Genomic DNA, 15,781 nt, shown 5'->3' on the forward strand with positions numbered 1-15,781 from the left:
GACCAGAGAAACCTCTGATTCCTGCTGTTTAACCTTTCACATGCTGCAGTCAGTGCAACCGCAGCATGTAAAAGGCTGACAGAGGAAGGGGGCTCTCTCATTGGACCCCCACATTTATGATTACTAAGTCTTGATAGGTTGCTCGAAGGCTTGCATATGGCCTCCAGATCTGCCAGCTACGGTGGTCTACAAGGCTCTGGCTGAGCTTCATAGGCTTTATAACTGCTTTACTGAAATATAAATTCAAGTGCCCTAGTGGGACAAAAGTTAAAAGTTTGTAATGACCCAGAAATAGTGCACATCATGAAAAAAAAAAAAAACATGGCAAAAATAGCTAATTTTGCCTATCTCGTCTTACAAGAAACAGAAAAGAAATGTCACTTGCATAAACAAATGGTGCTATTAAAAAGTACAACTCATTCCACAAAACAATAAAAATCCTTACACAGTATCGTTCACAAAAAAAAGTTAGGGGTCTTTGAATGCAGTGATTAAAAAAAAAAATTTAAAGTGTGAAAAAGTTGCAAAAAAAACTATATAAATTTGGTATTGATATAATCATACTGGCTTGCAGAATTAATTTAGCATATTATTTATACTGCACAGTGAACATCGTTAAAAATAAAAAACATTCCAGAATTGCAGATTTTGGAAATCTTGGCTATAGCAAAAAATGAAATAAACAGCAATCAAAACGTTATATGTTCCCAAAAATTGGATAAATTATGACTGGCGTTCATGCTGCACAAAACAAGCCCCCGTTAGAGGAGCATTATTTAGGTCCTAAATAGGAAAAGTAAAGGGGTCACAACTTGATTATTAAATGCTTATTGCAAAAGTATTGGTACCCCTGTGTACCTAATCTAATTCTCACACTTCCCGCTGTCGTACAAACATGTAATTTGGCAGGAGCATTGATTAGGTCCTAAATAGGAAAAACAAAGTTAAATTCTTTAAATTGCAGCGCATTGCAGGGATTTTACTTTCGCTTTCAGGTGCAGCACCCTGCGGACGACAGCAGGGTTTAGCATACTTCATCATTGATGAGGTGCGCTAAAAGCAAAATATAGAACAGACTCCATATCGAACAGATGTCTGCTAGGCTCCCATTGAAAACAATGGGAGCGTTATATCGCGATTAGTGCAGTGCTCAGAACACCATGCTAATCACGGCAAGAAGCGCCTGTGTGAGAGCGGCTTAACTTTGTTTTCTACAAATTTGGAAATCGTATCATCAAAATCAATTCCTTTCGCTACTCTGTTTTTAACTGAAAAGATGGCTATGCCAGGGAGCCGCACCTGACTCATCGTGGACCTAAGATCGCGCTTGAATAATTTTTTTTTTAACTTTGCTTTATTTAACAGAACACAAAATTACAGTACAGAGCATATTTGCTTGACAAAAAAAAATATTATACATGGCATTGACTGTTTCTATGCAAATAATATACATGCGTATAAGTACATTTAACATTGATCTGTACCTATATAGACTGGTCAATAAAAAGGAAAAACATTGCTTCTTGTTGTGTTTTACTTAGTTTCATATTGAACATTTGAACAACAGTATAGGGGGGAGGGAGTGTCGGAGAGCCCGCGCCGGGCAGCCGCTCGGTGCTTGGCGGAAAGGTGGAAGGTACATTAGGGATGCAAGTGGAATGTAGGGAGGGATGAGGAAGATACGAAGTCCAGAGGGGGGAGGGAAAGGGTGGGAACTCGGATGAAACTCAGATTGCTGATAGAGTTTGTCGGTTAATGAGCCAGAGGCCCCAGATCTCCTGAAACCTACCCGGGCATCCTCTGTTCTTGTAGATAATTTTTTCATATGGAGTGACGTCATTTATTAGTTTTATCCATTGTGTTAGTAAGGGTGGGTCTGCAGCCATCCAGTGCAGTACCACCACTTTGCAGGCCAGGAACAGTATTTTCCTGAGGAAGATGCGTGTATATTTGGGCCATTGATCTTCCGGCAGTAGGCCAAATAGAATTACTTTGGGATCCATTGATATAGTAAATGGGGGTAGTAAAAGTGAGTTTGTAAAGGCTGTAATGTCAGACCAGAAATTGTTTACTGGAGGACAGTCCCAGATTAAATGCCAAAAGTTCGCCCCAGGTTGGTGGCATCTGTGGCATGAGTTTGATGGGACGTTGCCCATTTGGTGTAGTCGGTTGGGGGTGAGATAAGCTTGATGGATTATATAGAGTTGGATCATTTTATTATTCACGGCGGGAGAGACAGACAGGTGGGATTCCATAATGTCTGTCCAATCGTCAGTTGTGAGGGATGGGATAGAGAGCATCCATTTATTAAAGACTGGAAGTGGGTTATGGTTTATTTTGGCTGAGAGCAAATGTGTATAAAGTGCCGAAATCAAGCCCTTGGGTCCTTGGGATTTAAGGATTCCGATGGTAGGGAAATTGGATATCTGAGTAGAGTTGGGGGGAAACTGGGTGGTCAGTGCGTGCCTAAGTTGAAAGAATCTAAACAGCTGGAGGTGCGGGGATTGTACTAGGTCGCGCAGTTGAGTGAATGTAGGGAGTATACCATCTATGTATACCTCTCTCAGCGAGGTGACCCCCAGATTCCTCCAGTATTGGGGGTCTGGGACTGACTGCAAAGCCGTCAGGCCTGGGTTATTCCAGAGAGGGAGATCGGATACCATATCGTCAAATCTCTGGATAGATTTTGTCTCTCTCCACACACTCAGCGCCAATCTGTGGAGTGGTAATAAATCAGAGGGGTTTGAGCATTCGGGAAACTCCAAGTACACCAACAGATTGTTGCCTTTCACTTGATGTTCAAGGTATTGGTCTGTGGTGGGTTTCCCTGTATTTTGGAACCACGAACGTAGATTGCGAAGTTGGCCAGCTAGATAATATAGTCTGAGATCTGGGAGGGACATGCCAGCCTGGGTCTTGGGTCTCTGTAGTGACATTAAACTTAGTTTGGGTCTCGATGAGCCCCATATAAATGAGGAGATGTGGGAGTTTAGGGATTGGAAATATCGTTTGGGGACGATCACAGGCATGTGCTGTAAAATATATAAGCATTTCGGTTGTATAGCCATTTTGACTAGGTTTATGCGGCCCGCAACTGATAGGGGCAACCCGGACCACTGTTTAAGTTTGTATCTTATGGTTTCAAATAGAGGGTTAATGTTTTCTTCCAGGGCTTTGTTGTGGTTTCGGGTTATGTTTATCCCAAGGTATTTGAACGTTGATACTACCGCAAGGCCATATCTAGCTACTGAGAGGTCTATCACAGGGTTATGGTCCATGTATAGGATCGTGGATTTGGACCAGTTAACTTGTAGGCCTGAGTACTGGGCAAATTTGTCAATATGGTATAAGGCCTGGGGGAAGGAGGTTTCTGGATTTGATAAAAACAGGATCGTGTCATCCGCATAAAGGCCCAGCTTACTCTCCAGGCCACCCCACTTGATTCCGGTTACGGCCGATGTGGATCTCAAGTGAATCGCCAGCGCCTCTATGGCTATGGCGAATAAGGCCGGGGATAGTGGGCAGCCCTGATGGGTGCCCCTGGTCAATGAGAAGTCGGCCGATGGAATACCGTTTACAGTTACGTTGGCGCTTGGGGATTTATATATTATCTTGATCCAGTGTATGAACTGGGGACCGAAACCGAAGCGGTGAAGGCAGGCCTCCAGAAAGCTCCACTCCAGGGAGTCGAAGGCTTTCATCATGTCCAGTGATGCAAGGGCCCAGGGCATGTTAAATTTGGTACCGATCTGAATGGCGGTCTGGACTTTTCGTATATTAATTGTTGTAGACTTCCCTGGCATAAAGCCAGTTTGGTCTGGGTGTATAATAGAGAGAATGACTTGGTTTAGTCTAGTTGCTAGGACTTTGGTTAGGATTTTGTAGTCTGCATTGACTAGCGAAATGGGTCGATAGGAGCTACAGTCTAGCGGGTTTTTGTTGGGCTTTAGTAAAACGATTATGGTGGCTTTATAGAAGGAAGGGGGAAGGGAGTTGCCTAGTTGGGCCTGGAGTAGTGTTTCGTGTAGTAGTGGGGTAAGGTGTTCACTATATTTTTGGTATACTTCAATGGGGAGGCCATCTGGGCCCGGGGATTTATTCAGTGCCATATCTTGGATGGTTTGTTGAATTTCTTCTAGGGAAATAGGGGCCTCTAGAAGCGCTATTTGTTCGGCCTCGAGTGCTGGGAATACCAGATCTTGGAGGTAGTTGAGGGTGTCTGTAGTGGATTTGTTAGTGGAGGAGCTGTAAAGGTTAGCATAGAATTCTCTAAATCGTTCTGTGATGGACTGGGCGTCCGTGAGCGTCTCACCTTGTATATTTTGGATTTTGAGGATGGTGTTGGACTGGCGCTCCCGTCTGATGAGGTTAGCCAGAAGGTGGCTAGATTGGTTCCCCAGTTCGAAGTAATATTGTTTGGTGAAGAATAATTTACGTTTGGTTTTTTCATGGATTTGAATTTTGTGCAGGCGGGACATGCCGAGCCATGCCACTTTATTGGAGTCTGTAGGGTCAGAAATGTATAGTTTTTCTGCCTCCACAGCCCGGGCCTCAATGTCGCGGTCGGACTGGGATGTGGATTTTTTAATGTGGGTGATGGCGGATTTAAGACAGCCTCTAAGGTAAGCTTTGAGGGTATCCCATTTCAGGGCATAGTGGGTGTTGTTGTTGTGGACGTCCAGAAAGGTTGATATGTGGGCGGGTCTTTGATCGTCGGTATCAATAAGTTTAAGCCAGAATGGATGTATTTTCCAGTTGGGGACGATCTTATGTTGGGGGAATTTTAAGGTTAATAGTATCGGGCAGTGGTCCGAGATGCCCCGCGGGCAGTGTGTTATATTGGAGAGATAAATTGCTAGCGATCGGGAGCCGAATATGTAATCGATTCTGGACAGGGTGTTATGTCCCTGGGAGTGGCAGGTGTATTCCTGGGTAGTGGGGTGACTGATGCGCCAGAGATCTAACCATCCCACACTATCAGTTAACTGTTGCAGGGAGGATTTAGCTGTGGGTGAGGCTGTGGGAGGTGTATGGAACCTATCTATATTTGAATCCATTACTTGGTTAAAGTCCCCCATGCAGATGACACTTGCCAGGGGGTATTGGTGGGCGAATGCTATGGCCGCTTGTACGGGATATTGGTTGTTATGGGGTGGGTTATCTATACATAAAATGATATAGGGCTTAGAGTCTATTTCGGCATGTACGAAGATGAATCTCCCTTCGGGGTCTCTACGGGTGTTAATAGGGTTCCATCTTACTGCTTTGTGGATAAGGAGTGAAACTCCCCTGGAGGAGGAGGTGTGGAAGGAGTGGCTTACCCATTGGACCCAAGGTTTTTTAAGTAGTTCGGCTTTTTCTATAGTAAGATGCGTTTCCTGCAAACATACAATATGGGGGTTAAATTGTTTAATGTATGAGAACACAGCCTTGCGCTTGGCGGTGGTGCCCAGACCTCTCACATTCCAGCTAAAACATGTTATCGCCATTTAAGTGGTATAAATCGGTAGTTCGCAAATAGGGCATTTAAGAGCGGCGGCATTTTGCGTGTATTAATGGGATAATAGCACCAGCGCGGATTCTCCGGGAGTTTAACAAAAACTGAACTGTAATCACATAAACATTTAACATGTGACATTCCGTTTAACTATTATAACGGGAATGTCGAGAGAAAAACCTTTAAGTTACGCTCTAACGAGAGAGTAACGGTTGTTACTAGTAGGGGAAATTCCTGTGGCCTTAAAGGGGTTGTCCCGCGCCGAACGGGGGGGGGGTTAAAAAAAAAACAAAACCCGTTTCGGGTTAAAAAAACAAACCGGGTAGTACTTACCCGAATCCCGGCGGTCCGGCGTCTTCATACTCACCTGCTGAAGATGGCCGCCGGGATCCTCTCTCTCTGTGGACCGCAGGGCTTCTGTGCGGTCCATTGCCGATTCCAGCCTCCTGATTGGCTGGAATCGGCACGTGACGGGGCGGAGCTACACGGAGCCGGCATTCTGCACGAGCGGCCCCATTGAAGACAGCAGAAGACCCGGACTGCGCAAGCGCGTCTAATTTGGCCATTAGACGGCGAAAATTAGACGGCAACCATGGAGACGAGGACGCCAGCAACGGAGCAGGTAAGTATAAAACTTTTGATAACTTCTGTATGGCTCATAATTAATGCACAATGTACATTACAAAGTGCATTAATATGGCCATACAGAAGTGTATAGACCCACTTGCTGCCGCGGGACAACCCCTTTAAGGGAAGTAGTGGCATCGACTAAGACTAATGAGTTTTGCGTCTTATTTATTATGTGTTAAGGTCCCAATAAGGGAGTTATTGAGTACTAATTGCCCATTGTTCCCAGTAGGCCAGGGGAAATACAGAATAGCATCATAAGTAAGATTTAGAATATAGCTACGGCATATTTAGGATCCAGCGCCCGCGGATGGTATGGGATGCATCTGGAGCCATTCCATGGCTTCGGCTGGTGATTGCATGAAGAGGACTTTTCCGTCCGCTACGATGCGCAGGCGGGCAGGGTAGGCCATGGAGTAAGGGATATTCCTGTCTTTAAATTTCTTCTTGACCTCTATGAAGGTGGCTCTCTGCTTCTGTAAATCCGTGGAAAAGTCAGGAAAAATGGAGATCGGCGAATTGTTGTATTTGAGTGGGCCTTTAAGTCTGGCTTGGCGCAGTGCAATGTCACGGTCTCTGCAGTTTAGAATCCTTGCCAGAAAGGGGCACGGGGGGGCCCCCGGGGGCGGGGGTTTGGCCGGGACACGGTGGGCTCTCTCCATGGTAAATGAGGCTGAGAAAATGTCGTTCCCCAGTATAGGCAGAAACCAAAATTGGCAGCAGCACGCAAAATAAATTCACTATCAGAGGTATACAAACCTATAATCTAACCACATTAAATAATGCAAGGTTCTTAGTATATAATTTGATCAAATTACATTGGCCCATCTACCAACGTCCAGGTGACCAAGCTCTCAGATGGGTCCTAACATTAATACCAGGTGGATATCTTAACCTGGGAAAGCTGAGTTCCTACCTCTCAAAATGCTCCTCTCTTGGGACTAAGCCTGCAAATAAAACCGGGGAGGGTAGGATACTATATAGATGTTCCAATAGGAGGGACAGGAGGTAGATGGGCGGCTTAGTCCCAAGATATAGTATCCTACCCTCCCCGGTTTTATTTGTAGGCTTAGTCCCAAGAGAGGAGCATTTTGAGAGGTAGGAACTCAGCTTTCCCAGGTTAAGATATCCACCTGGTATTAATGTTAGGACCCATCTGAGAGCTTGGTCACCTGGACGTTGGTAGATGGGCCAATGTAATTTGATCAAATTATATACTAAGAACCTTGCATTATTTAATGTGGTTAGATTATAGGTTTGTATACCTCTGATAGTGAATTTATTTTGCGTGCTGCTGCCAATTTTGGTTTCTGCCTTTACTGTATGTTGCAGCCATGGTTTAGCGTGCACCTATACATTTCTATTGGGATATATTTCCAATGGGTAGTGCTGACCCCCCCTTTTTTCCCTTTCTATACAAATATTGTGAAGCTTTGGCTGCCTTCACTGGGTCGTGCACACCTGCCGCCCATCTACCTCCTGTCCCTCCTATTGGAACATCTATATAGTATCCTACCCTCCCCGGTTTTATTTGCAGGCTTAGTCCCAAGAGAGGAGCATTTTGAGAGGTAGGAACTCAGCTTTCCCAGGTTAAGATATCCACCTGGTATTAATGTTAGGACCCATCTGAGAGCTTGGTCACCTGGACGTTGGTAGATGGGCCAATGTAATTTGATCAAATTATATACTAAGAACCTTGCATTATTTAATGTGGTTAGATTATAGGTTTGTATACCTCTGATAGTGAATTTATTTTGCGTGCTGCTGCCAATTTTGGTTTCTGCCTTTACTGTATGTTGCAGCCATGGTTTAGCGTGCACCTATACATTTCTATTGGAATATATTTCCAATGGGTAGTGCTGACCCCCCCTTTTTTCCCTTTCGTTCCCCAGTATAGATTTTAGCCAGTTCTCCGTGAAAGATACCGGTTGGGAGCCTTCTGCTCGTTCCGGCAAGCCGATTATCCGTAGGTTGTTACGGCGAAGGCGATTTTCTAAGTCATCCATCTTGGACTGGCAGAATTCTGACTGTTTGGTAGCTTTGTGTATTGCTGCCGGGAGGGGTTTCAGGGAGTCTTCAATATTAGAGACACGGTCTTCCATCTCGCTCATTCTGCCTCGCATATTTTGTAAGTCCTGTCTCAGCAGGGAAACGTCTGCTTTGATTTCGTCTATTTTACCCGTGAGGGATGATTTGCAGATATTGATAGCTTCAAGAAGTTGCCGCATAGTGGGTTCTGGGGACTGCCCCGGATCTGTCTCGTTCTCTCTCGCCTGGGTGGCACGCAAAGGCCGTGGTGTCTGTTCAGGTGTTTCTGTCCGGGAGAATTCTTTAAGTTTTTCGGCCGCAGTGCCACCCTTGGCTCGGGTACTCATGTTGAACAAATATTAAACGGGGAAGATAGTTGAGGCTGTAGGAGTGTAACTCCACGGTAGTATTGAGAGAGAATGTATGGGGCTGGAGAGGAGCCCTGCTCGTGCTGTTTGAAGAGCTGAGTGACTTGAAACCCCTAGCGGCGTTAGCTGGATGCCGTCAGCCGTTGGGGATGTAGGCCCTAGAACGTTGTGTAGGGGCCTGGATTACAGTCCAGTTGGTCTGGCGGGAGATGGTGTTTGAGGGAGGTGTGAAGACTAGGCTCCAGAGGTTCGATCAGGGTCCTATAGTGACTCCAGGGGGATAGCCTTCGGGTCCCGGACAGATATATGCCTTAAAGGGCTTGCTGTTTTGGCTGCCTTTTTTTTGCGCCGTTTGTTGGGGGCTATCCCGGGTGCCCGGATTTGTGGGAAGCTGCGGTGCGGCCTCTGTTGGGGTGTCCTGCCAGGGGTTTTGTCTCGGGGGTGCTCCCAGCACGTTGGGCGACCCCCTCCTCCAGTGTAGCTTAGGGGATGTCAGTCTCCCGGGCAATGACCCCCCCCCCCCCCCCCCCCGATTTTACTCACAGTTCTTGGTCTCCCGGGGCAGGGGCTCAGCGGTGGGTGAGGTATGCCGCGGATCTTGTGTGTCGGCGAGCAGGCTGGTACAGTGCAGCAGCGCAGCAGCTCCGGTCGGCGTGCCGCTGGTCTAACGGGTCCCGTCTGGCAGGAGAAGAAGGCCAGCCCGCGGTGTGCTCAGGGCTTGCAGGGAGAAGGTTCGCCCAGGGCTCCGTCAGCGGGACGCTGCAGGAGGATTCCGGTAGCAGGCTAGTAAGTGCCCGGCGTCTCCGCTGAGATGTCTCGTCGGGGACCGGAGGATGGCCCTTCCAGGGCCATGCGCGTCCGCACCGATCGCGCGGGGGGGGGGCCGGGCGATGTGATCCAGCGCGGCCGTTTGCGCCGCCGATAGTCCCGAGCCGCGGGCCGCTACACCGCTGGCTCCAGGTGCCGGGGCCAGTCCCGCTGGTATGGCGGGGGTATATATGTCCGGAGGCTCTGTCGCGCAGCGCCGCCGGGACGTGGCCGGGGGCGCCGGCAGGGCGTTGGCGAGCGGTCACCCCGCGCTCCGTCCCGAGTCTCCCGCCGTCCGGTGGGGTCTCAGAAGCACCGCTGTCTCTCGTACCGCAGCTGCAGCAGGGTGCGTAGGTCTTGTCGGTGCCTCAGGGAGGTAAGTCAAGTAAATTAGGCCAGGATTATCGCAGGATAATAGAGGGTCCCCTGGGGAGCTTCACTTAGGTGCGACCGGCCATCTTGGTCGCAGGTCACGCCCCCCGCTCTTGAATAATTTTAGTTTTAAAAAACTCCTCTCACATGATGCAACTGTAACAGGGTCCCGTACGGCCCCCCACGATAAGAGGGCAGTAAGAGCTTTATAGGAGGTAGCGAAAAAATGGGAATAGTGTCCAGAGACAGTCTAGCACCGGATAGAGAAGATAGCAATGTTAATGGCACCTGTCATCTCCATACAGCACCATAAACTAAATTCTGGTGATTTTAGGGCAAGAGACAGGCAGTTGGATGAGGTATTTTTATATTTAGCCGCTCCCTGGTTTCCACAGTTGCTAGGGAATTTCATATTCACCTCACTGCATGGCAGAAGAGTCAGCAGAGGGCGCCACAGTTGTGTCTGCGCTCGTTCTCTATGGATCCATACTTCCTATGCAAGTGTGCTATTGTTATCTAAGTACAGGGCACCAATATTGAGATACTAGCTGATATACTTGGCTTTGCCCGAGCTTACTTGGTACAGGTGTTTATCTGTTGTTCGCATGGAAAATGTAATAAAGTCGTGGTTACTTCAGAGAAAATAAGGAATAAAATATGTATACACATAGAGGAGCATTAGATTATCCTCAGACAGCATGTACCGATGTCCCTCTGCAGAATGTGCCACCCCTCCCAATTTCCTCACTTTATACCCTTAACTAGAGATGAGCGAGCATACTCGCTAAGGACAATTACTCGTGCGAGCATTGTCCTTAGCTAGTACCTGCCCGCTCGGAAAAAAAGATTCGGCTGCCGGCAGCGGGCGGGGAGTGGTGGGGGAGAGCGGGGAGGAACAGAGGGGAGATCTCTTTCTCCCTCTCTCCACCCCGCTCCCCCCTGCTCACTGCCACAACTCACCTGTCACCCGCGCCGGCAGCTGAACGTTTTCTTCCGAGCAGGTAGGTACTCGCTAAGGACAATGCTCGCTCAAGTAATTGTCCTTAGCGAGTATGCTCGCTCATCTCTACCCTTAACCCCTTCATGACGCAGCCCTTTTTTTTGCCATTTTTGGTTTTTTTTGCGGGACGAGTTATATGTTTTAATGGTGCTGTTTTATGTACCATATAATGTACTGAAAAACTTTTAAAAAATTCTAATTAGAGTAAAATGAAAAAAAAAAGACATTCTGCCATTTTTCAGTGCGTCTTGTTTCTACGGCGCACAAACTGCAACAAAAACGACCCGATAACTTTATTCTATGGGTCAGTGCGATTACTACGATACCAAACTTGTATAGTTTTTTTTTTTACTATACTACTCTTTTTTTTTTTTTTTTTAAAGACATTCAATTATTTTCCGCGGTCATCTTGTGCATGCAATAGCTTTTTTATTTTTCCGTCGACGTAGTTCAGCAATGGCTCATTTTTTGCGGGATGTCCTGTGGTTTACATTAGTACTAATTCAGAATACATACAACTTTTTTATCGCTTTTTATTGCATTTTTTCGGAGAGACAGGGAGACTGAAAAAGTGCATTTCTGGCGTTCTTTTTTTTTTTTTTCGGACGACGTTCACCATGCAGGGTAAATAATGTGCTACTTTGATAGATCGGACTTTTACAAACGCGGCGATACTAAATATATATTTTTATTTTATTATTTAGACTTTTTAGTTATAGATATGGCAAAAGGGGGGTGATTTAAACTTTTATTTCTTTTTTTTTTTACAATTAAAATACTTTATTGCTCTTTTTTTTACTTTACTTTTAAGTACCCCTGGGGGACTACAATATGCGATACTTTGATCGCTCCTACTATAGCATTATGTCATACTGCATTCCGACAGGCAGCCTGTCAAGCCACTCCACGGGGATGGCTTGATAGGCAGTCTCTCAAGGCAGCCCTGGCACCTTTCAGAAGGCCCCCGGCAGCCATGCCACCTGCATGGCTCCCCTGATCTCACCGCGGGGAGGGGGGGGGGCGTACGGGGCATTTAAAGTGTTAATAGCCGTGATCGGCCGAATGGCCGATTGCTGCTATTGCCCGCGGGTGTCAGCTGTAGTAAACAGCTGACGCCGGAGCTGTATGCAGAGAGGTCTCTGTTTTGCAATTCCTGGTCATATCATTGCTGTTATCCAATGGATTACAGCGATCATGTAAAGTAAAAAAAAAAAGTATTAAAAAAGAAAAAAAAAAAGTTTAAGTTTCATCTCCCCTCACAGATCATATGCTTGAGGAGAGATGGAATTACCGTATATACCGGCGTATAAGACGACTTTTGAACCCCGAAAAATCTGCTCTGCAGTCGGGGGTCGTCTTATGCGCCGGTAAAACAAAAAAAAAAAAAGTGTAAAAAAAAAAAATTTTATTACTCACCTCCCACGGCGTTCTGTCGCGCTCCGGCAGGATGTCGCTCGCTCCGGCAGGCTGTCGCTCGCTCCTCGTCCCCGCCGCAGCATAGCTTTCTGAATGCGGGGCTTGAAATCCCCGCTTCCAGAAAGCTAATACACACGCCGGCAGCCATGACAGCATTGAATGGCTGTGATTGGCTAAAGCACACGTGGCTTCAGCCAATCACACTATTCAATGACATCATTGAATGGCTGTGATTGGCTGAAGGCGCACGTGTTAGCAATCACACCCATTCAATGATGTCATTGAATAGTGTGATTGGCTGAAGCCACGTGTGCTTTAGCCAATCACAGCCATTCAATGATGTCATAGCTGCCGGCGTGTGTATTAGCTTTCTGGAAGCGGGGATTTCAAGCCCCACATTCAGAAAGCTATGCTGCGCCGGGGACGAGGAGCGAGCGACAGCCTGCCGGAGCGAGCGACATCCTGCCGGAGCGCGACAGAACGCCGTGGGAGGTGAGTAATAAATTTTTTTTTTTTTTCTCCACTGAATACCGGCGTATAAGGTGACAGTTGGGGGGTCGTCTTATACGCCCCGTCGCCTTATACGCCGGTATATACGGTATGTATCTAAGGCCCCCGGATTTATCTGTGGACCTTATCCTGGCTTCTGTGTACACGCCCATTACCAGAATGGCGGACACATGCAGAAAAGCTGCGGATTGCCAGGGTAATTCAAAATCTGCCTGCTACCAAACGTAGCCAAGAGTCGGAGATTTCACGCAGGGCCGCGATATGCGGTCCCTGATTACGTAATTGCGGTTATACATAGACAACGGTGATCAATGTAAAAGTAAAAAGATCAAATTTCACCCCTGTCACAGATCCAAATCATGTGGGGAGGGGAAATTACTTACCTAAGGCCTTCGGCAATGTCCCCCAACAGGATCTTTATCCCGGACCTTTCCCCAACTTTAGCACATGCACCTGTTGGCTAAATGTCGGATGTAAGCGCAGAAGCTGGGAAGGACCCAGGAAATTTACGATCTCCTTGCTACTAAAGGTAGCCGAGAGCCTGGAGCAGTGACCAAGGGCCACGGTGAGCGGTCACCGGTAACGTTATCCAAGTTAAAAGACAGTTGAAGTTTAAAACTCTTTTCGGTTTGGGCCCGTTGTGCCACCGGATATAATATTAGGGCCACAATGGGTATGTTTCTGAACACAGGACAAACGGGTATCCATTTTAGGCTGTAATCCTCCTTCTCATGTGCACTATAGAAGAAAAAAAACTGTCTTTAAAATGACCTATTTGCAAAAATGTAAAATGTTTTTTTTTCTCTCCTTTAAATTGCATTAACGTGGGGTCAAAATACTCATGACACCCCTCAGTGAATACATTAAAGGGGTATAGTTTTTAAAATAGGGTCATTTGTGGGGGTATCTGTAATTCTGATACTTATGAGCCTTTGCAATCTTGGCTTGGTGTAGGAAAACAAAATGTTTCTCATAATGTTAATGAGCAATGGTAAATTTGTACGTCTCCTAAATGGTTAAAAAAAACCTAAAGATTTTCCAACGTGATTGCAAAATAAAGTAAACAGATGGAACTATATATCTCATCAAAAATGTGTACAGTATTTTTGCACATATTTGACATATTGCAGTTAAAAATGTGAAAAAATGAAAATTTTTCCCAAATTTTCCCAATTTTGGCACTTTTATGATACACACACAAATTCTATTGGTCTATTTTTACCACCTAAATGAAGTACAATATGTGGCGAAAAACAATATCAGATTTACTTGGATATGCAAAACCTTTATATAGTTATTTTATGTTAAAGTGACAAGTGTCAGATTTCCAAAATTTGGCTCCGTGACTTGGGGCTTATTCACGCGAGCGTATATCGGCCGCCATTTTCATGGCCAGACGATATATGCTACCATCTGATGCATTGGATTCTAATGCATCAGATCACACAGGGATATACCCACGGCGTAAAAGAGCCCCACTGGCTGATATAGCACTGGGCGCTTTTACGCCGGACAGGAAAGATAGTCCTGGAACTATCTTTCCTGACTGGAATACCTCCGCTGCCATAGACTCCTATGGGAGCCAATCACAGCTGCCAGAGAGGGAAGGTGAGAAGGAGTTCAGCAGCGTGACTGCTAAACTCCCTTCCCCTTATCCCCCCTCTCCTCCATCTCCCATTGGTGGCTGCCAACAAAGCGCAGAGAGGGGGTGGGAGCTTAGCACACTATCAGAGAGATGGCGAGGGGGAGAGAAGGGGGAAAACAGCTTAGCATAGCTAAATTGTCTTCCCCCACCCAACTGCATTGCGGGCCCGTGCCTTCTGCATGGGCACAGGAATGTTAGATTTGTTTGCCCGTTCATGCATTTTGGTAGAGGTCGTATGTGATAGGCAAGGTGGAAGGTGTGGGGAGCCATAGGGAGGGGCGGGGGACTAGGTCAGGGGATTTGGTATACACATAGAGGAGCAGTAGATTCTCCTCAGGCTGCATGTACCAATGTCCCTCTACAGAATGTGCCACCCCTCCAAATTCTCCTCACTTTTTACCCATAAAGATAACACCCCTTTTATTCAACTTTAACCCCAGACTGGAGGTTGCAGCCCTTTCTTAGCCTTAAAGAAATGCTCCATCCCTGCAGTCCATGGTTGCTTCCTTATGTACTTTACAGCCTTTCAGTATATGCGCATAGAGGTCAGTTAGATTGTTCTCAGTATATACAGACATAGAGGTGAGGTAGATTCTTGTTGGTATATGCATACAGAGGTCAGTTAGATTGTTGTGCCAAATTTCACGCCTGTTCAACACTGGCAAGTTACATTTCATAAGGGTGCACTTACTTTTGCAATTAGCATTGAATAATTGAGTGTGGACCACTTTTCTTTTTGTATTTAGGGCCTAAAGAATGCTTGTGCCAAATTTCACACTTGTATGACACCAGGAAGTTACATTATATAGGGGTGCACTTACTTCTGCAATTAGTATGTCACAGAAGTAGAAATATAAAAACAAACAAACAATCACTGCAAACGGCCATATACTTACTGACTCAGGAGGGCAAACGTGTACCACCTCAGCATGCAGGTAGCAAATTGCCAAATGAGGGAGCTAATTACACCTGTGAGGGACACCGATGAAACAGCCACCCACACAACCTCCTAATATAGCGGGGGTGGTTGCTTTGCGTATACTCCCACACAGAGTAGATACAAAGTGCCAGACCTTCTGATACATGTAGTGCACCATGCAGACCAGCAGCCTATTAATAATGCCATAATAGTTCAAAGGGTTGCCCTGCACCTCAATAAGTGAACCACATTCGTACTGCCACCTGGGCTCCCCCTGGCGTTTAAAAGCCGCACTACATGTGAAGAACATATAATAAATGCAAGGTATTAGTTGGCTTTTAAACGCCTGGGGGAGCGCAGGGTGGCAGTACCAATGTGGTTCACTTATTGAGGTGCAATACAATATTAATTCCCAGTCATTGTTACAAGGCTTGTTATAAAGAGTCTGACTTTGGCTTGATGGAATGCTGCCTTCCAATAGAGGGCACTGTGGAGGTATTATTCCATCTCCCTTATTTAGACTACGGATGCATACCAATGCACAGTGTACATATGGTAGTCAGAGAAGTAATTCGACCATCTTTGTTTGTCC

The sequence above is a fragment of the Eleutherodactylus coqui genome, chromosome 8 (genome assembly GCF_035609145.1).
Source record: "Eleutherodactylus coqui strain aEleCoq1 chromosome 8, aEleCoq1.hap1, whole genome shotgun sequence".
Taxonomy (NCBI): Eukaryota; Metazoa; Chordata; class Amphibia; order Anura; family Eleutherodactylidae; genus Eleutherodactylus; species Eleutherodactylus coqui.